The sequence below is a fragment of the Coffea arabica genome, chromosome 1c (genome assembly GCF_036785885.1).
Source record: "Coffea arabica cultivar ET-39 chromosome 1c, Coffea Arabica ET-39 HiFi, whole genome shotgun sequence".
Taxonomy (NCBI): Eukaryota; Viridiplantae; Streptophyta; class Magnoliopsida; order Gentianales; family Rubiaceae; genus Coffea; species Coffea arabica.
In genome coordinates, this window is record NC_092310.1 from 14,971,745 (window position 1) to 14,997,598 (window position 25,854).

Genomic DNA, 25,854 nt, shown 5'->3' on the forward strand with positions numbered 1-25,854 from the left:
TTTTACGTGCTTATTTAAGAACAAGTAAGAATAAAAATGGAGTTTATTAAAAGTCTAAAATGCAAGTACAATACATATATTTTATTTATTATTATTATTTTTTTTATATTTATTTAAGAACAGATAAAGATAGAAGTGGCATTTATGAAAAGTCTAACATGCAAAAGTAATATGTAACTGTATGTTTAGTATTATTATTATTATATATATATATATATATTTTCGAGGTTCTCACAATTGGTCAATCCGTTCATGAACGGCCTCCAAAGATTGTGTCAACATCCGCTGGAATTGTCCAATCAGATCAGCGTTGTTAAGTTTTGGGTCAAAATGTGATGATTCGCCTCCATTTGACATGCTTGGGTAACCTGCAATGGTTAGTGTAGAATAGAAACAAGTATATGTAATCTCACACACTCCCTCACGTGTTTTCTCTCGACCCTCGTGTATCACTCACAATTTACTTACTCTAATGATCTCACAAATAGCACTTATTGGCCTTTGTTTGCCTCTCTTGAAGAAACCAGAAAATTTCCTCCAAGAATCTCCAATGTCAACGTCTCAACCACGGATCAAGCAATCGATGAAGCAAGGGTAAACTAGATGAATTTCAGATTTATGACACACCTGAGATGCTGGTTTTAACTCAGATAATGTAGGAAAACAACCCAAAGATGATCGACAAAAAGACACGACTCGAACTCAAAGCTGAAATTTTGGAAGCCTAGAAAGACTCCTACCTGACAAACTAGAATTTTGAGCTGCTGTTGTGCCGAATTCTTGTCAGTATTTTGGAGGGAAGAAGGTGCTTTTAGGATATTCAAATAATGTCAGAAATGGTCCCTGAAATTCAGCCCAATCGCTTTACAAAAATTAGTCCAACCGTCCTTGGAAATCAATGATTCCTAATGTAACTTGGACAAGGACTTGTGGCGGCTTTAGGAGACTGATTTGGGGTGGTTTTGGGGCTGTTCAATGTTGGTTGGGTATTGGCAATCAATCAAGAATCGAAACTCAAGATATGGAAGCCAATTAGGATTAGGACCCAACCGTGAATTGGAATCTCAAATTTGGAAACCAAACAATATTAAGGAACCTGATTGCTTTTGGAGAGCCGAATCCTTTTTTTTTCCTTTTTCTTTCTCTTTTTCTTTCTCTTGATTCATTTTTTTTTTTGTTCCTTTGATCAAGATTTCAGCTCTTCAAGGGACACAACTTCAAGTTGCTCCAATCAGATCAAGAAACGATGGCAAGTTAGGCTAGTTTCAAGAATTTCCAATATGTTATGGTATCCAAGGTTTGCAATAACAACAACCAAACTCACGACAATAGGCAAACAGAAATTCAGCAATTCCCAAAACGAAATTCCAACAACTTGAAACGAAAACACAACAAGGTACGTGACTCTTTTGTTTTTTTTTTTGACAATTTGTTGGGCTGTTTACGTGACCCAAGATGACACAAAGACAACTATAAACTGGACAAAGTTCAGAAGCAAGTAGTGACTAGAAATTGTTGAACAGATTGCACAAGACACAATGGCACAATGCGACAAGAACAAAGAAAGTCCTAGCGACTGGAATTTTTTTTTTTTACTCTAATGGTTTGAACACAAAATCAACAGACTTACGGATGAAACTTGGGCAGAAACAACACACGAAAATACTGAAACAATTCTGGAAAATTGCAGACAGCACACTAACAAGACAAAACAGAATTGGCGGCTTCACAAGAAATCTTTCCCACGATTTGACACAAAACCCTAATGACCTGGTAACAAAATTGATAGATAAGAACTAACTCAAAACAACAAAACAAGGGATATAACGTGGTACCTCTAACTAGCTCTGATTACCAACTGATACGAACGTCACCAACTTGTGACGAAACCCGCAAGAGACAAGTGCACAGGATCTAGAGGGACGGAACACGTTTGGGGTTGATGGAACCTTGACCCGTTAATCACGTGGCTAACGAACCTTGGTATAGTGTAGAAGATGCCACAATCTAGTGTGATTCTAGATTGATAAGTCAACTTGAAGATCCTAGGGAATTAATCTAAGAACTTCAAGAAAAGCTCACAAGAAGCCAAAGAGAGAACTCTTAATTTTGTATTAACGTAATCTGTTTAAAGTGCGGCACTTAGGCTAATATATATAGCCTTACAATAGAAGTCCTAATATGAATTGGAAAGACTAAAAAAATATGACAAAGTTTCCTAGTTAATAGGATACTTAAAATTCGGCTCTCAAGGTCATGCAAGCTAGCCGAATTAATATGACTATGACATGATTAGGAAATACTTCAAATGACTAACTAAAATAACTAGACATCAATATATAAAGGTCGCATGAAGTAGATGGGCAGAAGCGATATGCTTATAAAGCGTGCCCACGCCTTGTAGCGACGCGGCTGCGATTGAGTGGAAGGAGACTTGTTCTTATAAAGCGCGCCCACGCCTTATAGCGACGCGACTGCGATTGAGTGGCAGAAGACTTGTTCTTATAAAGCGCGCCCACGCCTTATAGGCCGTGGCCTTCAGACAAGGTCTCCTTCATTGAGCGAAGCTTCTATCAAGGTGACTTGCCTTTCTTCCTCATACGCAAGGCCTTCTATGGGCCTAGGCCTCTCAACTTGCACGTGGACAGCTTGGACTAGAAGTTGCAGTGCTTCCTTCTTTTTCTTGGCTCGTGCTCGCGTAATCGGACCGAGGGGAACTTTCACTTTTTCTACTTGCATGGTTTGACCGGTTCCTTCATTCACATCAGTAGGAGTCAGAAATTTTTCATAAGAGAGCTTTTTACAACTATCAGTGCTAATCTTGAGCAGAAATTTGCACATCACAAACCCAAAGTCGATTATGACTTTTTCAACAAAACAGTAAAAGAGATAAAGCTCCATTTTGTTCGCATCAGTTCTGTGGCCATCAGTGGGCACCAACAGATTTGAAATGATGGTAAAAATTATCAAGTTCTGAGGGCTAAGATCTTCTAATCTTGCCTCAGCAGGATGTTGAAGTGTGATCGAAAATAAGTCATGAGTTTAGCAATGTGAAAATGATGATAAGCAGAGGGATATTCTTCATATGAAAAGAAATTTGCAACTTTTCCTTTAAAACCAGCTTCAATACTTGTTTTCAAAATAGAATTCACAATATCAGGAGTTAACATGATGTCTACAGAGTTGACCCTAGAGATGAGTTCAGTGTGTGAATTACCCTTTCTGAGCTTTGCAAAGAACTGATAAAGCATATCAGGGTAAAAAGTATTGGGGATGGATAGAAGATGAATCCATTTTTGGAACTCAAAGAGTTTAATGATAGGTTCGAGGTCAAGCTTACGAAATTTAAGAGGAGAAATGGTCCTTTGAGTGATGAAACCCTTTTGTGAGACCAACTCAAATCTGTCTTTGGCCTCATCATCAATGAATTTTGGCAGAGGAGAAGGTTCCTTAGCAGGCTGAGTCACTGGTTCCTTTCCAGACCGTTTCCTTTTTGCAGTTTGCTTAGCAGATAACTCAGTATTCTGAACCTCAGGCCTTGTCCGTGGAGATTTTCTGGTAGATGGCTCAGGGGTGTGCTGAACCTCAGCATTTTTCTCTGCATTTGATTGAGCAGTGCTTCCCTTTTGGGCAGACCTTTTTCTTTTTCCAGGTGATTTCAAGACAGTCACTTCAACATGGGTGGGTTCCTTCATTTCTTCTGCATTCCTACCACTTAGATTTTCTTCAGAGTGATGCTCTTCCATCTGCTCATCAGATGGCTCAACAATTGGAGCATCTCGCTTCCTTTGAGCAGTTTGCTTCACCTTTCCACCTCTATTTGCAGTTTTCTTTTTGGATACTTTGGTAGAGGGTCCCACAATTTCAATGTCCTTATCCCTAAGTCTAAAAGAGCGTCCAACCCTCGCAGAACCACCTCTAATCCTAACCATGATGTAATGTAGTTGGATGTTGATGTAGGGAGTGGTGCAAAGTGTATGAGATAGATGAAGAATGCAATATGAATTAATGTTGATGCACGAACCAACCACAAGAAGTCAGATTTGAAAGGTTAGGGTTTCGGATATAAATTGGAGAAATATGAGGCAGTTGGAAGTTGGAAGAGGTTATTATGTCCAGATAACCGGCAATAGGGGTGTAATGGTGTCGATTGAATCAATTTCTTGGAACTTGATTAGAGGAGAGAGTAATTGCAAATTTGAACTTTGAGAGAGAACTGAAGGGTTGCGTCCGAGACAAAGAAAGTAAATGAGCTTAATGAGGTAGGTGGCTTCCTTATATGAAACAATTTTTGAGTGTCGGACGGTCGAACGAAGTGACGCGTCCGACACAATCATCCGAACCAGAATTTTTTCAAAAAAGAATGAAGAACACTATCGGACGTCCGTTTTAATCTATCGGACATCCGATAAGAAGTGACCAAAGAGAAACTTAGAGAATTTTTTCTAAGACGCCCAGTTTTGTTCTCAGATACACAAATTGATCCAGTGGAAGGGCTTTTGTGAGGATATCAGCAATTTGATCTCTCGAACAAACATATTGAACACAAATTTCACCCTTGTGGACAAGATCGCGAATGAAGTGATGCTTAATGTCTCTATGCTTTGTCCTAGAATGTTGAATGGGATTTTTTGTCAAATTGATGGCACTAGTGTTGTCACAAAACATAGGTACAGAATTATACACTAAACCAAAATCATTCAATGTGTTTTCCATCCACAACAATTGAGTACAGCAAGCACCAGCAGCAACATATTCTGCTTCGGTTGTAGATAATGAAATGACATTCTGTTTCTTGCTGAACCAGGACACTAAGCAATTTCCAAGAAAATTACATATACCAGTTGTACTTTTTCTATCTACTCTACAGCCACCAAAATCAGCATCAGAGAATCCACACAAGGGAAGTTCATGACACTTAGGATACCAAAGGCCAAAATTCACAGTTCCTTTTAAGTATCTAAAGATTCTTTTTACCGCAATTAAATGTGATTCCTTTGGACAAGATTGAAAATGAGCACACAAGCACACAGCAAACATGATATCAGGTCTACTAGCTATTAAGTAAAGCAAGCTACCAATCATACCTCTATACTTCTTTTCATCAACTTTTATACCTTCTTCATCTTTGTCAAGTTTGGTAGATGTGCACATGGGTGTTCCAACTTGCTTTGAGTCCTCCATTCCAAATCTTTTCAGCAGTTCCTTGGTGTATTTGGTTTGATTGATGAATGTTCCATCTTGATTTTGTGTCACTTGGAGTCCAAGGAAGAAATTTAGTTCTCATATCATGCTCATTTCAAACTCTTTTTGCATGATTTTGGAGAAGTCCTTGCACAGTCTCTCATTAGTAGCACCAAATATAATATCATCCACATATATTTGTATAATTAAAAGATCATGCGAACTTTGTTTAGTGAAAAGGGTAGTATCCACTATACCTCTTTTGAAACCATTTTCAATCAAAAAACCACTCAAATGTTCATACCATGCACTTGGAACTTGTTTTAAACCATATAGAGCTTTTGAGAGTTTAAAAACATGATTTGGATAATTTTCATTTTCAAAATTAGGAGGTTGATCAACATAAATTTCTTGATCTATAAAACCATTTAAGAAAGTACTTTTAACATGCATTTGAAATAACTTAAAATTCTTGAAACATGCAAAAGCCAAAAACATCCTAATAGATTCTAACCTAGCTACGGGTGAAAACGATTCTTCAAAATCTATTCCTTCTTCTCGAGTATATCCCTTAGCTACCAATCTGGCCTTATTTCTAACTACCTCACCTTTGTCATTCATTTTGTTTCTAAATACCCACTTAGTGCCAATGATAGGATGATCTTGTGGTCTAGAAACTAATGTCCAAACCTTGTTTCTTTCAAATTGATTTAACTCCTCTTCTATAGCTAAAATCCAGTTCTCATCTTTCAATGCATCAACAACACTTTTGGGCTCAAAATATGAGACCAATGCAAAGTTATCTATTAGTTGTCTAGAAGAGGAACGTGTTCTGACCTTTTCATATGGATCACCAATGATAAGTTCCTTAGGATGATTTTGGACAAATTTTCAGGCTCTTGGAAGATCATTAGAAATGGTAGTGTCTCTGTCATTGTCATCCCCTGCTGGGCTGTCTTGATTTTCACCTTCCTTTGAGTCATTTTCTGATGAAGCTTTGTCTTGGTTACTAATTGTCAACTTCTTTAATTTTTCTTGAATACCTGCATCATCATCTTCACCACAACTTATGGAAATGTCACCATTAGATTCATCGAAAGTGACATGTATAGCTTCCTCTATAACCAGAGTCCTACGATTATAGACTCTAAACCCTCTCTTATTTTCACAGTATCCCAAGAAGATCTTCTCATCAGATTTTTTATCAAACTTACCAAGATGCTCCTTGATGTTTAATGTGACGGCCCCACCTCCCCCTAAGGCGTACCAAAGGGTTTGGCGGGTCGCCTGCCCAGCTCTCGCCAGGACTCACTCACTCACTACAGTCTTCCAATGAAGTAGAAGATAAATCTCAAATATTACATCCAATTCTCCAAGAATTACATATCACGAGTACCAGAAAGTAAAACCTAGAAAAACTGATAACTACAACCACCACGCCAACTATATACATCTTACTCGTCAATTTTTAACAAATACAAATTCAAGTATTCTATAGCTAAAAATCTAACCACCTTCCCGAGCGATCCCCGCGTCGGCCCCCTGCTAAGGAAAACAAATGGAACGGGGTAAGCTATATGCTTAGTAAGTAAACAGGGGCAAAAGCGTAAATTTCACGTAACAACAGTTACACAGTAAGAGTAAAGCAAAAATAGAAAAGTAACATCACATGATAAGGATACAGGTGGCTCCAAAGCCAAATCGTTTGCCATGCGTGACCTCCTGCCGACACTCCGTCGACCACAAATAATGGTCCGTAGAACTCCACTTGTACTCCTACCGTACACCTTATCACCCTCTCTGGCCAGACACCTCACAAACTTGCTCGAGCGAACGAAATTGAGCTTGGTTCACAAGCTCGGGTCACAAACTTGGTCCACATAATCGGTGAACCGGATTCACAAACTTGGTGACCTCAAACCAGGTTGGACTGACTTCGACCAAGCCCTAACCGGCTCGAATAGTCCATCTAGGTCATGAGATTGGGCCCCAAACTCACAAACTTCACAAAATTTACTCAAAAGTCACCCCAAGCCACAAGCTCAGGGGGTTTAGTTCCAAAAGGATTCATATACATATGTCATGTACAAATATGTGCGCAAATTAGGGTTTAGGTCGAGTGCGATAAAGTACACCCTCGCCTAGGTACCCTTTTCATACATATCGAAACACATAAGCAACTAACACATAAGAGCGGCCTGAATACTTACACAACGAACAAGGATAACAAAAGGACGAAATTCGCGTCGCGAAGAGTAGCTAGTAGGCCCCACCGGCTCCACCTAGCTCACCACCGTCTGAAATAGAAGATTGCATCACATAATATCACAAACAGCTACTAATGTGCCTAAAACAAGCAAAACGACAAAATTGGCACATGCAAGTGCGGAAACGGCATACGGAAACGGGAATGGCGGCCTAGCCGTTTTGCCATCAAAACTATTTTGAGCACAATCGAGGCTACGAGTGTCGGATCAAGGTACATGAGGTACTGTTGCGAAGCTAAGAGAAAAGTCTATAACTTTCATGAAGACACCCAAAACCGGATCTGAACAGAGATGGGTCGAAAGTATAAAAAACCGTGCCAGAAATTTGCACTTTAAGGTGACGGACAGGGTATGTTTGCTGGATCGTAACTCCCAGCTCACAAATCCAAATCAAGAAATTCCAAAGGCATTAGAAAGATGAGACATAAGGGTAAAACTTTGTTGTTTTGGCCAAGTCCTGAATCCACTCAGAACAGAACGAAATTTGAGTGTCAAAGTACCCATCAGAACTGTCCAGATTCAAAGGCAGTTCTGACAATCGATCTTGTTTTGGTCATAACAGGAGCTACGGAACTCGGATTTCGACGCACTTTATACCATTTCGAAGCTAAAACCAAGATCTACATTGCTTATGAAGGGGTTAACACCCAGTTCGTGCGTTATCAAAACGGACAAAACAGGGGCAGAAGCTAAATCCAGAAACGCGGCAGAATTCGGAGTTTAGAATAGATTCGACTATTTTGGCCATAACTCAGGCTACATAGATCCGTTTGGGGTGTTCTTGGTGGCGTTGAAAAGATAAGATAGAGTACTAAAACTTTCATGTTCTGGAAAAGGCTAAATCCTCACGGAGTATATTGAATAAACACAGCTAAATAGACTGAAGTGTCTACGCGGAACATGGAATTTAACCTAGGGCAGCAAGGGTATTTTGGTCTTTTCACAGGTTACGTTGCTCCGATTGAGTTGAAATTTTGTAGAAACCTATAAAATGCCATTCTCTACAACTTTCATGTTTTATGCCAAGCCTAATTCGGCCTCTAACCACACGAAATGGAACCGGACAGAACAGGGTAAAAATTTTCCAGAAATCTGGAATTTTTGGTATTTCAAGCCAAACTTCACATTTTTATCTCGAATCTACCACTACTATCACCTTTACAAGATCATATACTATATATATATATATATCATATAACACCTAACCCACAAGAATTATAAGCAACTAAATCAAAACCCTAGCTCCATATTCCAACATACCATTCCAAGCTAACAAATTTACCGTCATAAGGCAAGATTAAGAGCTTCTAACTAAACTTTAACAAGATTAAATGTAAGAAAAGGATAGGAAACCATAATAACTCACCAAAGCTGCTAGCAAGAGAGAACCACAACCTTTCCCTCCAAAGTGTCACCACACAAAGCCTCTTAGGTACTAAAGGAAGAGTTTAATTGGTTTTGTTTTTTTGGATTTTCACTCAAATTAAGCTAAAAATCAAGATGGAAATTGAATGGTTTCTTCCCTCTTTTCTCTCTCACTCTCACGGCTGGAATATTCAGAAATGGTGGCTGAAATGAAGCTTGAAGAAGGTTAAGATGATAGGAATTCATTTGGGTCAAAATTGGACAAGTGTCACCTTGTGATTGCAAGTCAATTTTTTGTTCCTTTCCTTGATTTTCTGGTCAAGAATTTCGGCCCTTTGAAGAAGATATTTAGGGCCAATTTTGCTGAAATAAAAGTGAGAAGATTAAGGTAATAAAGTAGTGTTCAAGTGGTGCACTCATTCGGTAACAAACGGTAACCGTCGGTTCAACCCATTTTTCCTTATTTCGCGCGTACTAGGGTTTTCACTTATAATTGTGACGGCCCCACCTCTCCCTAAGGCGAACCAGAGGGTTCGGCGGGCCGCCTGCCCGGCTCTCGCCGGGACTCAGTCGCTCACTACATTCCTCAAACAGATTACAATATAAATCTCAAAAAAACATCATATGGTGCACAAATATACATCCAAGTCTCCAATAATTACATGTCACAAATGCAGCAGAAACTAATTCCCAAATCTCCAATATACATCAAATTCTCCAAAAATTACATATCAAAAGCGAAGCGGAAATTGTAACATCCCGAATATTAGGAGGTTGTTTGTGAAGAAAATATTAAAGTGTATTTCTTTGGGTTTGATTTAAAACCTAATTTTGTTTTAAAAAAAAAAAAGACTAGAAACCCTAATATGGTAGCCAAAAACCCTAGTTTACTTGTGACTAACCGGTTTTCCTAAATCTCTCATATTTTAATTGAAACCCTAATTTTAATTACTGGAATTGGAAAATTCCTCACGTCTTCTTAAAAATTTCCTTTTATTTGAAAATTATTATTTATTAAAGCTCTACTATCCAATTGTTCAACTATAAGAGTAAATAAACCTAGAAAATAAGGTTTTACACTTCGGTTTCAAGATTTGAGCAAAATTAGGGTTTTGTGATTTTTCCGCCGAATGAATTTTCGGTACTGGCCAAGGATCAATTTGATGATTAAAAGTGACATTTAAGTGAGAAATAATATGTGAGTAGTAGCAATGAGGTAAGGTTAGTGAATGGAAAGTAAAAACTCTAGTACGGGTGTTTTTAAGAAAAACGTCGCGAACCGGCGGGTCCCGCGTATTACCGATTGAACGCACCGCTTGACCACCATTTTTGCTTACCAAACAAATTTATTGAACTTGAACAAAATATCTTCCCCCTCATGATTATAGCTTGACCGAAATTGTGGCTCAAATACAAGGAAAGAAAGAGAAAAATTTTGTGGACAAGAATAGGCCAAGTGTTGGCCAAAAATTGTGGACACAATTACCCTTAACCTCTTACTTCCATATAAGACAAACCAAGCCTCATCTTCCTCCATATTTCTGCATAAGAACCGAGAGAGAGAGAGGGGAGGAACAACAAGAAGAAAAAAAAACTCCTTCATTTCATCTTCAATCCAACAACTTAGGGAGAAATCAAACAAAATAAACCGATTAAACTTGTTCTTGAGTGACTAGCTAGTGAGTTGTGGTGTGATTCTTGAAGGGGAGAGCTTGTGCTACTCTTGGTGACTTTTATTCAAGGTAAGAGAGTTTATCTCTCCAAGTTTTACTTCTAATCTTGTTATATTAAGCCTAGTAACTTGATTTTATGGTGAGATTATGGATGATGAGCATGTTTTAGTAGTTTTCCCCAATTTATTTGATGAACTAGGGTTCCTGATTTTCTGCTCAAGTTGATGTATGATGCATGAATGTTGCAATTAAAGTTATATAAGGTTGTTTAGTGGTGATTGGAACCAGAAATTTGAGGAAACTACACTTAGAGCTAAAAATTCCAGATTTCTGGAAAATTTCCCAAGCATTCTGTCCGAAATTGTATCTGTATGTTAAAGGCCGAATTGGCCTTTGGTCAAAGACGGAAAGTTGTAGAGAATGGTGTTTTATAGGTGCCTACAAAATTTCAGCTCAATCGGAGCAACGCAGAACGTGAAAAGTCCAAAATACCCCTACTGCTTTAAGAATTTCCCAGTAGTCCGTTTCTTCAGTTCAGTCCAGTTTATCACGATTTTTGACCAGGATCCATTCTGATTTAGCTCTGGACCAAAACATGAAAGTTGTAGTGCTCTGAAGTAGCTTTAAAATACCTCTAAGAACACCTGATTCGGACTTGTGTACACTGAGTTATGTCCATTACAGTGTTCTGCATTTAAACAGCCGGTGAATTGATTTCTGGTTGGGTAATTGGAGAATTTGACCAATTTACATTAGAAACTGGACTAAGTGACCTTCATGAACATTGTAGCTCTGTGTCTTAGCTTCGAAACGGCATAGGTTACGCCTCAATCCGATAAGCGTAGCCTCGGATATGTTATTTCCGCATTTGTACGTCAAATCTGTTTTGTGCCACATTGAACTTCTGTACTTGCTACTGTTGTGAATCTTATTATTATGATATTGTGAGCCTATGGAACGGCTCTTGACATGAATGGCTGAGATGTATAATGTTGGGTTGTGTTTGAGAAAAACAATGAAGCCTAAAAGGCTGGAAAATTAGGTAAACACTAAGGGCATGCTGCCCAAATTTACGCTCGAAAACTAGAGAACTACTTGCAACTTGAGTAAGGGTTAAGAGTGATTACTGCTTGAACCATCTAGGGTACTTGAGTATTCTTGTTCCGAGGTATATAAGGAAGGACTTGGCCGAGCTTGTACCCTTGAGAAATGAAATAATGACTATTTGGAATATGTTTCTCTTGTACTTTCGACTCGCATGGCATTTTCAAGTATAAATGTTACAAAGTTTTACCGTTTAAAAAAAGTGAGCAAGTGTTTTACGACTACTATCCGAGTGAATTTCAAATTCTTGATTTTATTGAACGAAACGTCTAAGTTTCGAACTCTAGTCATGTTTCAAAGTTCTCAAACTGAGTTTTATCGCAGATTTGGACTCCGAACTCAGAATATAACCTGAAAGTGACCAGTAAAGGCACTATATCTTTTGGTGAGTGCTTTCAAATACTGAATTGAACTTGATACTTGTACTTGATACGTGCCAATATGATTACATGCCACATGCGTGAATTGTTAGGGCAAGAGTGTACTTTATCGCACTTGCCCTTACGTGATATACTTGTTTATTGTTGCAATTGACTTGATATACTTGTTTATGATGCGCGCACTTCCTGGAATTCCAGAAACCCTGTGGCGAGTTACTCTAGTCGAGTCGGCAAGGGCTTGGTCGATTGGGTAACGAACCCTGGGTCTCTTGTATTGTCGAGTGGAGTGATATCTCCTCGACTAATCGGTATACTCGAGTATTACCACCCGTGTTCTTGAGGATTTTGGGCTCAGCTGGGGGTTGAACGGTGGACGGAGAGTCGTTTAAGTGGTGTTCTACTGGATCGGTTTCTTTACTTGAAAGTTGACGGAGTGTCAACTACTACGTGATCAAGCTCCTGATGCTGAATGGAAGTTGGCTCCTGAGAGCTATCCGTATCCTTATGCTTGAAATGATTATTGTTTATTGGATGATTGTTTCTTATGAAAATTTTTTATACTCGCTCATTTTGAGATTGCTAAAATGTAGATTTGGGCTAATGTTTTTATGTGAGTAATTTGTTAGAACAGATTCTTGTGGCATAAAAGAAGAAGCAAAAACAGGGCACTCATGTGGGACGTCCGAAAGGAAGCTATCGGACGTCCGAAAGGATGAAGAACATCAAGAAGGAAACTCTGTCGGACGCACATCGATCGCATCGGACGTCCGAGAAATTTCGCAAAGATTTGATGACTCTCTGACGACGGTCGGACGCAGGGTTCGGACGTCCGATAGGTGGTTTGGACGCAGGGTTCGGACGATCGACAGGTGGTTCGGACGTCCGACAGGCCAACGGCTAGTTTTGACAGCATTTAATATTTGACCGTTGGAGGGTCTTTTGGAGCCATTTCTCACCTTCTATAAAAACCCCAAAGCACAAGAAGACAAGGGACTTTTGCCAACACAAAATACAAGCTTACAAGTGAGATTTTTGAGTAGAAAGATTCTTTGTTGGTTGTATAAGGGGTTGGGAAAGTTGGGTTGTGAGGTTGCTCAAGTGAAGGTTATTCTCTAGGAGGAGTAAAACCTTGGTGAAGGTGAACCTATCACTTGAAGTGGTAAAACCTTGGTGAAGGTTGCCTCATTTGTATAAAATAGTTCTTAATTGGGTGAGTGATCTTTCAAGTGTAGGTTGTTGAGGGTTAACTAGAATTGTTGTAAAACTCCTTGGCTCAACCAAAGTGTGTTTGGGGTGAGGAAGGAGTGAGCCTTCACTTGTACATCTTGGTTAGCATCGCCATCAATTGAAGAGGCTATTGGATTGATATTTGGTTTGCATTTCTTATCTTTTCTCTTTAATTAAGTTTTCTTTATTGTGCTTAAATTTGATATATCCTAGTGCATCATTGTGAAATTGTTTGTACTCATTGGGTTGCACCGGGCACTTACAATTGGTATCAGAGCTTGGTCTCTTTTGATCAAGCTTAACCGCTTAGAGTAAAGATCATGGCAACCATAAAAGTTTCTTTTTTAGAAGGGCAATCTATTGATAGACCACCTATGTTTAATGGTTCTCATTTTAGCATGTGGAAACAAAGAATGATGATTTTCTTACAATCCGTTTATATTGAATTATGGTATGTGGTAGAAGATGGTCCTTATGAAGCTAGAATAGTTGACTCTACCACCAATTTGAGTAGATTAAAGACTAGACAAGAATTGAATGAAAAAGACAAGAGATATCTTTCTTTGAATGCCAAGGCCATGTGTATATTGTACAATGCATTAGATGTAAATGAATCTAGTAGGATTAAAGGTTGTAAATCAGCTAAAGATATTTGGGATAAATTGTGTGTATTTCATGAAGGTAACCAAGATATTAAAGAACAAAAGAAATCTTTGCTTGTTTCTCAATATGAATTTTTCAAAATGCATCCTCTTGAAAATGTTGATAAGATGTGTAGTAGATTTTGTGACATTATTGAAGATCTTACATTGCTTGGAAAAGAATATTCTTTGGGTGAGAAAAATAGAAAAATTTTGAATGCCTTGCCAAAAGAATGGGAAAACAAAATAAATGCTATAGAAGAGGCAAAGGATTTAAATTCTATGTCCATTGAATCTCTTGTGGATACCCTAACCTCTTATGAATTAAAGCTGAAATTCAAAGTGCAAGAGGAAGAAAATGCAAGAATGTATAAGAGAGGCATAGCTTTTAAAGCATCTCAAGTGGGGGATAACCCATCCTTCATGGGTAATGAAATCATGGAAGTGGACAATGATACAACTCCTCACATCAAAAGTTCCAAGAAGACCTTCAACAAGAGATGCTCAAGAGGAGATTGCAGAGTTACATAGGATGAATGCAATTCAAAAAGAGAAAAAGAAGAGTTGGCCCAAATGGCACTAATGGCCGTTGGAGAAGATGAGGTAAGTTCTTATCACTCTTCTTGTGATGAAGATAATGAAGATGATGATGTGAAAATTCTTATGATTAAAATGCATAAAAGTTTGAGAAAATCTTATGCTAAAAATAAAGATTTGAAAACAAAAATAAATGATTTGTTAGAAGAAAACTCCAAACTGTTTCAAGAAAACAAATGTTTGAGAATGGAAAATGATGATTTAAAAAATCAAAAAAGTGTTTTTGATTGCAAAAATAATTTGAAAAGGAAGTTAGAAGAGAAAACAAAGTTTTATGAAAAAATGTTGGAGGAACAAAATGTGTTAAAGAAAAGAATTAATGACTTGAACGAGTTTCTCCAAAATGAAAAACAAAAGTTTTCTCAAACAAAAGAAAGCAAATCTTTTCAAGGCACAAATAAGTTTGCTATGATAAGAAGTAAGAAAATTAGTTGCATTAAATCCACCTATGTGCAAAATACTTCTATCATGTGTAACTTTTGTTGCAAATTTGGACATATGCAAAATGATTGCTATGTAAAGAAAAATATGAGAAAAGGCATGAAATTCATGTGGATTGCTAGATCATGTCGTATTAACTCCCAAGGACCCTATAAAGAAAGGGTACCAAATGAAATTTCTCATATTTAGGTACATCATGAAGATTTGATCCAAGTAGTGCTATATGGTTGTAAGTACATTTGAAAATTTTGATATTCAATATGGTCTTGATCTGAAAAATAAAGGGGGAGTTTGTTTTTTTTTTTATTGATGCCAAAAGGGGGAGTAGGATTTATTGAAATTTCTTTGTATGTTGGCACTTTCTAAGGGGGAGCTTTATTTGAACTTATTTGATAAAAGAAATCTTCATTTTGTTTGTCATCATCAAAAAAGGGGAGATTGTTGACCTTGGTCGATCAATCCTTGGTTTTGATGATTAACAAACCAAAATATAGATTTGGGCTAATGTTTTTATGTGAGTAATTTGTTAGAACAGATTCTTGTGGCATAAAAGAAGAAGCAAAAACAGGGCACTCATGTGGGACGTCCGAAAGGAAGCTATCGGACGTCCGAAAGGATGAAGAACATCAAGAAGGAAACTCTGTCGAACGCACATCGATCGCATCGGACGTCCGAGAAATTTCGCAAAGATTTGATGACTCTCTGACGACGGTCGGACGCAGGGTTCGGACGATCGACAGGTGGTTCGGACGTCCGATAGGCCAACGGCTAGTTTTGACAGCATTTAATATTTGACCGTTGGAGGGTCTTTTGGAGCCATTTCTCACCTTCTATAAAAACCCCAAAGCACAAGAAGACAAGGGACTTTTGCCAACACAAAATACAAGCTTACAAGTGAGATTTTTGAGTAGAAATATTCTTTGTTGGTTGTATAAGGGGTTGGGAAAGTTGGGTTGTGAGGTTGCTCAAGTGAAGGTTATTCTCTAGGAGGAGTAAAACCTTGGTGAAGGTGAACCTATCACTTGAAGTGGTAAAACCTTGGTGAAGGTTGCCTCATTTGTATAAAATAGTTCTTAATTGGGTGAGTGATCTTTCAAGTGTAGGTTGTTGAGGGTTAACTAGAATTGTTGTAAAACTCCTTGGCTCAACCAAAGTGTGTTTGGGGTGAGGAAGGAGTGAGCCTTCACTTGTACATCTTGGTTAGCATCGCCATCAATTGAAGAGGCTATTGGATTGATATTTGGTTTGCATTTCTTATCTTTTCTCTTTAATTAAGTTTTCTTTATTGTGCTTAAATTTGATATATCCTAGTGCATCATTGTGAAATTGTTTGTACTCATTGGGTTGCACCGGGCACTTACAGTTACAGAAATTGATTATTTGGGAGTTTCTTTGTGACGACCCCACCTCCTCCTAAGGCGTACCAAAGGGTTCGGCGGACCGCCTGCCCAGCTCTCGCCAGGACTCACTCACTAACTCAATCGAGTCTTGTACACACATCCATGAACCATAAATAACATTCACAATTCAAGCTTATAATTTACATTGATAGAATTCGAGGTACAAAGTCTCAATTCACCAAACTAGTTCAAAACGAATACAATCCAAGTACAACATGTTCCATCCGAGGAATAGCGCGAGTACAAGTCAAAAATCAAACAACTAGTCTATGCTAGACTTTACATATCTCACACCTCGCTCGTACCCCTGAAAGGAAAACAAATAGAGTGGAATGAGCTAAAAGCCCAGTGAGGTTCCAAATAGCAAATTGACCATTATTTATAAGTACAAGTTTTCGATATAGCAAAGTAACGAGCATGAAGAGTTCATAAATGTGAGCAATAACACGTCAAGTAGCAATCTTAAAATGAGCGAGTGTAGAAGTTTTTCAACAGAAACAATAATCCAATAAACAATAATCACTCCAAAGTATAAGGATACGGATGGCTCTCAGGAACCAAATTCCCATTGCATTACCAAAAGCTTGATCACGTAGTAGTTGACACTCCGTCAACTTTCAAGTAAGTAACCAATCCAGTAGAACACCACTTACACGACTCTCCGTCCACCATTCACACCCCCTACTGGGCCCAAAATCCTCAATAAACACGGGTGGTAATACTCGAGTATACCAATTAGTCGAGGAGATATCACTCCACTCGACAAAGCAAGAGACCCAGGGCTCGTTACCCAACCGACCAAGCCCTGCCGGCTCGACTAGAGTAACTTGCCACATGGTTTCTGGAATTCCAGGAAGTGCGCGCATCATAAACAAGTATATCAAGTCAATTGCAACAATAAACAAGTATATATCACGTAAGGGCAAGTGCGATAAAGTACACTCTTGCCCTAACAATTCACGCATGTGGCATGTAATCATATTGGCACGTATCAAGTACAAGTATCAAGTTCAATTCAGTATTTGAAAGCACTCACCAAAAGATATAGTGCCTTTACTGGTCACTTTCAGGTTATATTCTGAGTTCGGAGTCCAAATCTGCGATAAAACTCAGTTTGAGAACTTTGAAACATGACTAGAGTTCGAAACTTAGACGTTTCGTTCAATAAGAATCAAGAATTTGAAATTCACTCGGATAGTAGTCGTAAAACACTTGCTCACTTTTTTTAAACGGTAAAACTTTGTAACATTTATACTTGAAAATGCCATGCGAGTCGAAAGTACAAGAGAAAACATACTTCCAGCATAGTCATTATTTCATTTCTCAAGGGTACAAGCTCGGCCAAGTCCTTCCTTATATACCTCGGAACAAGAATACTCAAGTACCGCTAGATGGTTCAAGCAGTAATCACTCTTAACCCTTCACTCAAGTTGCAATATAGTTCTCTAGTTTTCGAGCGTAAAAATTTGGGCAGCATGCCCTTAGTGTTTACCTAATTTTCCAGCCTTTTAGGCTTCATTGTTTTTCTCAAACACAACCCAACATTATACATCTCAGCCATTCATGTCAAGAGCCGTTCCATAGGCTCACAATATCATAATAATAAGATTCACAACAGTAGCAAGTACAGAAGTTCAATGTGGCACAAAACAGATTTGACGTACAAATGCGGAAATAACATATCCGAGGCTACGCTTATCGGATTGAGGCGTAACCTATGCCGTTTCGAAGCTAAGACACAGAGCTACAATGTTCATGAAGGTCACTTAGTCCAGTTTCTAATGTAAATTGGTCAAATTCTCCAATTACCCAACCAGAAATCAATTCACCGGCTGTTTAAATGCAGAACACTGTAATGGACATAACTCAGTGTACACAAGTCCGAATCAGGTGTTCTTAGAGGTATTTTAAAGCTACTTCAGAGCACTACAACTTTCATGTTTTGGTCCAGAGCTAAATCAGAATGGATCCTGGTCAAAAATCGTGATAAACTGGACTGAACTGAAGAAACGGACTACTGGGAAATTCTTAAAGCAGTAGGGGTATTTTGGACTTTTCACGTTCTGCGTTGCTCCGATTGAGCTGAAATTTTGTAGGCACCTATAAAACACCATTCTCTACAACTTTCCGTCTTTGACCAAAGGCCAATTCGGCCTTTAACATACAGATACAATTTCGGACAGAATGCTTGGGAAATTTTCCAGAAATCTGGAATTTTTAGCTCTAAGTGTAGTTTCCTCAAATTTCTGGTTCCAATCACCACTAAACAACCTTATATAACTTTGTTGGATTGAAGATGAAATGAAGGAGTTTTTTTTTCTTCTTGTTGTTCCTCCCCTCTCTCTCTCTCGGTTCTTATGCAGAAATATGGAGGAAGATGAGGCTTGGTTTGTCTTATATGGAAGTAAGAGGTTAAGGGTAATTGTGTCCACAATTTTTGGCCAACACTTGGCCTATTCTTGTCCACAAAATTTTTCTCTTTCTTTCCTTGTATTTGAGCCACAATTTCGGTCAAGCTATAATCATGAGGGGGAAGATATTTTGTTCAAGTTCAATAAATTTGTTTGGTAAGCAAAAATGGTGGTCAAGCGGTGCGTTCAATCGGTAATACGCGGGACCCGCCGGTTCGCGACGTTTTTCTTAAAAACACCCGTACTAGAGTTTTTACTTTCCATTCACTAACCTTACCTCATTGCTACTACTCACATATTATTTCTCACTTAAATGTCACTTTTAATCATCAAATTGATCCTTGGCCAGTACCGAAAATTCATTCGGCGGAAAAATCACAAAACCCTAATTTTGCTCAAATCTTGAAACCGAAGTGTAAAACCTTATTTTCTAGGTTTATTTACTCTTATAGTTGAACAATTGGATAGTAGAGCTTTAATAAATAATAATTTTCAAATAAAAGGAAATTTTTAAGAAGACGTGAGGAATTTTCCAATTCCAGTAATTAAAATTAGGGTTTCAATTAAAATATGAGAGATTTAGGAAAACCGGTTAGTCACAAGTAAACTAGGGTTTTTGGCTACCATATTAGGGTTTCTAGTCTTTTTTTTTTTTAAAACAAAATTAGGTTTTAAATCAAACCCAAAGAAATACACTTTAATATTTTCTTCACAAACAACCTCCTAATATTCGGGATGTTACAATTTCCGCTTCGCTTTTGATATGTAATTTTTGGAGAATTTGATGTATATTGGAGATTTGGGAATTAGTTTCTGCTGCATTTGTGACATGTAATTATTGGAGACTTGGATGTATATTTGTGCACCATATGATGTTTTTTTGAGATTTATATTGTAATCTGTTTGAGGAATGTAGTGAGCGACTGAGTCCCGGCGAGAGCCGGGCAGGCGGCCCGCCGAACCCTCTGGTTCGCCTTAGGGAGAGGTGGGGCCGTCACAATTATAAGTGAAAACCCTAGTACGCGCGAAATAAGGAAAAATGGGTTGAACCGACGGTTACCGTTTGTTACCGAATGAGTGCACCACTTGAACACTACTTTATTACCTTAATCTTCTCACTTTTATTTCAGCAAAATTGGCCCTAAATATCTTCTTCAAAGGGCCGAAATTCTTGACCAGAAAATCAAGGAAAGGAACAAAAAATTGACTTGCAATCACAAGGTGACACTTGTCCAATTTTGACCCAAATGAATTCCTATCATCTTAACCTTCTTCAAGCTTCATTTCAGCCACCATTTCTGAATATTCCAGCCGTGAGAGTGAGAGAGAAAAGAGGGAAGAAACCATTCAATTTCCATCTTGATTTTTAGCTTAATTTGAGTGAAAATCCAAAAAAACAAAACCAATTAAACTCTTCCTTTAGTACCTAAGAGGCTTTGTGTGGTGACACTTTGGAGGGAAAGGTTGTGGTTCTCTCTTGCTAGCAGCTTTGGTGAGTTATTATGGTTTCCTATCCTTTTCTTACATTTAATCTTGTTAAAGTTTAGTTAGAAGCTCTTAATCTTGCCTTATGACGGTAAATTTGTTAGCTTGGAATGGTATGTTGGAATATGGAGCTAGGGTTTTGATTTAGTTGCTTATAATTCTTGTGGGTTAGGTGTTATATGATATATATATATATATAGTATATGATCTTGTAAAGGTGATAGTAGTGGTAGATTCGAGATAAAAATGTGAAGTTTGGCTTGAAATACCAAAAATTCCAGATTTCTGGAAAATTTTTACCCTGTTCTGTCCGGTTCCATTTCGTGTGGTTAGAGGCCGAATTAGGCTTGGCATAAAACATGAAAGTTGTAGAGAATGGCATTTTATAGGTTTCTACAAAATTTCAACTCAATCGGAGCAACGTAACCTGTGAAAAGACCAAAATACCCTTGCTGCCCTAGGTTAAATTCCATGTTCCGCGTAGACACTTCAGTCTATTTAGCTGTGTTTATTCAATATACTCCGTGAGGATTTAGCCTTTTCCAGAACATGAAAGTTTTAGTACTCTATCTTATCTTTTCAACGCCACCAAGAACACCCCAAACGGATCTATGTAGCCTGAGTTATGGCCAAAATAGTCGAATCTATTCTAAACTCCGAATTCTGCCGCGTTTCTGGATTTAGCTTCTGCCCCTGTTTTGTCCGTTTTGATAACGCACGAACTGGGTGTTAACCCCTTCATAAGCAATGTAGATCTTGGTTTTAGCTTCGAAATGGTATAAAGTGCGTCGAAATCCGAGTTCCGTAGCTCCTGTTATGACCAAAACAAGATCGATTGTCAGAACTGCCTTTGAATCTGGACAGTTCTGATGGGTACTTTGACACTCAAATTTCGTTCTGTTCTGAGTGGATTCAGGACTTGGCCAAAACAACAAAGTTTTACCCTTATGTCTCATCTTTCTAATGCCTTTGGAATTTCTTGATTTGGATTTGTGAGCTGGGAGTTACGATCCAGCAAACATACCCTGTCCGTCACCTTAAAGTGCAAATTTCTGGCACGGTTTTTTATACTTTCGACCCATCTCTGTTCAGATCCGGTTTTGGGTGTCTTCATGAAAGTTATAGACTTTTCTCTTAGCTTCGCAACAGTACCTCATGTACCTTGATCCGACACTCGTAGCCTCGATTGTGCTCAAAATAGTTTTGATGGCAAAACGGCTAGGCCGCCATTCCCGTTTCCGTATGCCGTTTCCGCACTTGCATGTGCCAATTTTGTCGTTTTGCTTGTTTTAGGCACATTAGTAGCTGTTTGTGATATTATGTGATGCAATCTTCTATTTCAGACGGTGGTGAGCTAGGTGGAGCCGGTGGGGCCTACTAGCTACTCTTCGCGACGCGAATTTCGTCCTTTTGTTATCCTTGTTCGTTGTGTAAGTATTCAGGCCGCTCTTATGTGTTAGTTGCTTATGTGTTTCGATATGTATGAAAAGGGTACCTAGGCGAGGGTGTACTTTATCGCACTCGACCTAAACCCTAATTTGCGCACATATTTGTACATGACATATGTATATGAATCCTTTTGGAACTAAACCCCCTGAGCTTGTGGCTTGGGGTGACTTTTGAGTAAATTTTGTGAAGTTTGTGAGTTTGGGGCCCAATCTCATGACCTAGATGGACTATTCGAGCCGGTTAGGGCTTGGTCGAAGTCAGTCCAACCTGGTTTGAGGTCACCAAGTTTGTGAATCCGGTTCACCGATTATGTGGACCAAGTTTGTGACCCGAGCTTGTGAACCAAGCTCAATTTCGTTCGCTCGAGCAAGTTTGTGAGGTGTCTGGCCAGAGAGGGTGATAAGGTGTACGGTAGGAGTACAAGTGGAGTTCTACGGACCATTATTTGTGGTCGACGGAGTGTCGGCAGGAGGTCACGCATGGCAAACGATTTGGCTTTGGAGCCACCTGTATCCTTATCATGTGATGTTACTTTTCTATTTTTGCTTTACTCTTACTGTGTAACTGTTGTTACGTGAAATTTACGCTTTTGCCCCTGTTTACTTACTAAGCATATAGCTTACCCCGTTCCATTTGTTTTCCTTAGCAGGGGGCCGACGCGGGGATCGCTCGGGAAGGTGGTTAGATTTTTAGCTATAGAATACTTGAATTTGTATTTGTTAAAAATTGACGAGTAAGATGTATATAGTTGGCGTGGTGGTTGTAGTTATCAGTTTTTCTAGGTTTTACTTTCTGGTACTCGTGATATGTAATTCTTGGAGAATTGGATGTAATATTTGAGATTTATCTTCTACTTCATTGGAAGACTGTAGTGAGTGAGTGAGTCCTGGCGAGAGCTGGGCAGGCGACCCGCCAAACCCTTTGGTACGCCTTAGGGGGAGGTGGGGCCGTCACATTAAACATCAAGGAGCATCTTGGTAAGTTTGATAAAAAATCTGATGAGAAGATCTTCTTGGGATACTGTGAAAATAAGAGAGGGTTTAGAGTCTATAATCGTAGGACTCTGGTTATAGAGGAAGCTATACATGTCACTTTCGATGAATCTAATGGTGACATTTCCATAAGTTGTGGTGAAGATGATGATGCAGGTATTCAAGAAAAATTAAAGAAGTTGACAATTAGTAACCAAGACAAAGCTTCATCAGAAAATGACTCAAAGGAAGGTGAAAATCAAGACAGCCCAGCAGGGGATGACAATGACAGAGACACTACCATTTCTAATGATCTTCCAAGAGCCTGAAAATTTGTCCAAAATCATCCTAAGGAACTTATCATTGGTGATCCATATGAAAAGGTCAGAACACGTTCCTCTTCTAGACAACTAATAGATAACTTTGCATTGGTCTCATATTTTGAGCCCAAAAGTGTTGTTGATGCATTGAAAGATGAGAACTGGATTTTAGCTATAGAAGAGGAGTTAAATCAATTTGAAAGAAACAAGGTTTGGACATTAGTTTCTAGACCACAAGATCATCCTATCATTGGCACTAAGTGGGTATTTAGAAACAAAATGAATGACAAAGGTGAGGTAGTTAGAAATAAGGCCAGATTGGTAGCTAAGGGATATACTCGAGAAGAAGGAATAGATTTTGAAGAATCGTTTTCACCCGTAGCTAGGTTAGAATCTATTAGGATGTTTTTGGCTTTTGCATGTTTCAAGAATTTTAAGTTATTTCAAATGCATGTTAAAAGTACTTTCTTAAATGGTTTTATAGATCAAGAAATTTATGTTGATCAACCTCCTAATTTTGAAAATGAAAATTATCCAAATCATGTTTTTAAACTCTCAAAAGCTCTATATGGTTTAAAACAAGTTCCAAGTGCATGGTATGAACATTTGAGTGGTTTTTTGATTGAAAATGGTTTCAAAAGAGGTATAGTGGATACTACCCTTTTCACTAAACAAAGTTCGCATGATCTTTTAATTATACAAATATATGTGGATGATATTATATTTGGTGCTACTAATGAGAGACTGTGCAAGGACTTCTCCAAAATCATGCAAAAAGAGTTTGAAATGAGCATGATATGAGAACTAAATTTCTTCCTTGGACTCCAAGTGACACAAAATCAAGATGGAACATTCATCAATCAAACCAAATACACCAAGGAACTGCTGAAAAGATTTGGAATGGAGGACTCAAAGCAAGTTGGAACACCCATGTGCACATCTACCAAACTTGACAAAGATGAAGAAGGTATAAAAGTTGATGAAAAGAAGTATAGAGGTATGATTGGTAGCTTGCTTTACTTAATAGCTAGTAGACCTGATATCATGTTTGCTGTGTGCTTGTGTGCTCATTTTCAATCTTGTCCAAAGGAATCACATTTAATTGCGGTAAAAAGAATCTTTAGATACTTAAAAGGAACTGTGAATTTTGGCCTTTGGTATCCTAAGTGTCATGAACTTCCCTTGTGTGGATTCTCTGATGCTGATTTTGGTGGCTGTAGAGTAGATAGAAAAAGTACAACTGGTATATGTAATTTTCTTGGAAATTGCTTAGTGTCCTGGTTCAGCAAGAAACAGAATGTCATTTCATTATCTACAACCGAAGCAGAATATGTTGCTGCTGGTGCTTGCTGTACTCAATTGTTGTGGATGGAAAACACATTGAATGATTTTGGTTTAGTGTATAATTCTGTACCTATGTTTTGTGACAACACTAGTGCCATCAATTTGACAAAAAATCCCATTCAACATTCTAGGACAAAGCATAGAGACATTAAGCATCACTTCATTCGCGATCTTGTCCACAAGGGTGAAATTTGTGTTCAATATGTTTGTTCGAGAGATCAAATTGCTGATATCCTCACAAAAGCCCTTCCACTGGATCAATTTGTGTATCTGAGAACAAAACTGGGCGTCTTAGAAAAAATTCTCTAAGTTTCTCTTTGGTCACTTCTTATCGGATGTCCGATAGATTAAAACGGACGTCCGATAGTGTTCTTCATTCTTTTTTGAAAAAATTCTGGTTCGGATGATTGTGTCGGACGCGTCACTTCGTTCGACCGTCCGACACTCAAAAATTGTTTCATATAAGGAAGCCACCTACCTCATTAAGCTCATTTACTTTCTTTGTCTCGGACGCAACCCTTCAGTTCTCTCTCAAAGTTCAAATTTGCAATTACTCTCTCCTCTAATCAAGTTCCAAGAAATTGATTCAATCGACACCATTACACCCCTATTGCCGGTTATCTGGACATAATAACCTCTTCCAACTTCCAACTGCCTCATATTTCTCCAATTTATATCCGAAACCCTAACCTTTCAAATCTGACTTCTTGTGGTTGGTTCGTGCATCAACATTAATTCATATTGCATTCTTCATCTATCTCATACACTTTGCACCACTCCCTACATCAACATCCAACTACATTACATCATGGTTAGGATTAGAGGTGGTTCTGCGAGGGTTGGACGCTCTTTTAGACTTAGGGATAAGGACATTGAAATTGTGGGACCCTCTACCAAAGTATCCAAAAAGAAAACTGCAAATAGAGGTGGAAAGGTGAAGCAAACTGCTCAAAGGAAGCGAGATGCTCCAATTGTTGAGCCATCTGATGAGCAGATGGAAGAGCATCACTCTGAAGAAAATCTAAGTGGTAGGAATGCAGAAGAAATGAAGGAACCCACCCATGTTGAAGTGACTGTCTTGAAATCACCTGGAAAAAGAAAAAGGTCTGCCCAAAAGGGAAGCACTGCTCAATCAAATGCAGAGAAAAATGCTGAGGTTCAGCACACCCCTGAGCCATCTACCAGAAAATCTCCACGGACAAGGCCTGAGGTTCAGAATACTGAGTTATCTGCTAAGCAAACTGCAAAAAGGAAACGGTCTGGAAAGGAACCAGTGACTCAGCCTGCTAAGGAACCTTCTCCTCTGCCAAAATTCATTGATGATGAGGCCAAAGACAGATTTGAGTTGGTCTCACAAAAGGGTTTCATCACTCAAAGGACCATTTCTCCTCTTAAATTTCGTAAGCTTGACCTCGAACCTATCATTAAACTCTTTGAGTTCCAAAAATGGATTCATCTTCTATCCATCCCCAATACTTTTTACCCTGATATGCTTTATCAGTTCTTTGCAAAGCTCAGAAAGGGTAATTCACACACTGAACTCATCTCTAGGGTCAACTCTGTAGACATCATGTTAACTCCTGATATTGTGAATT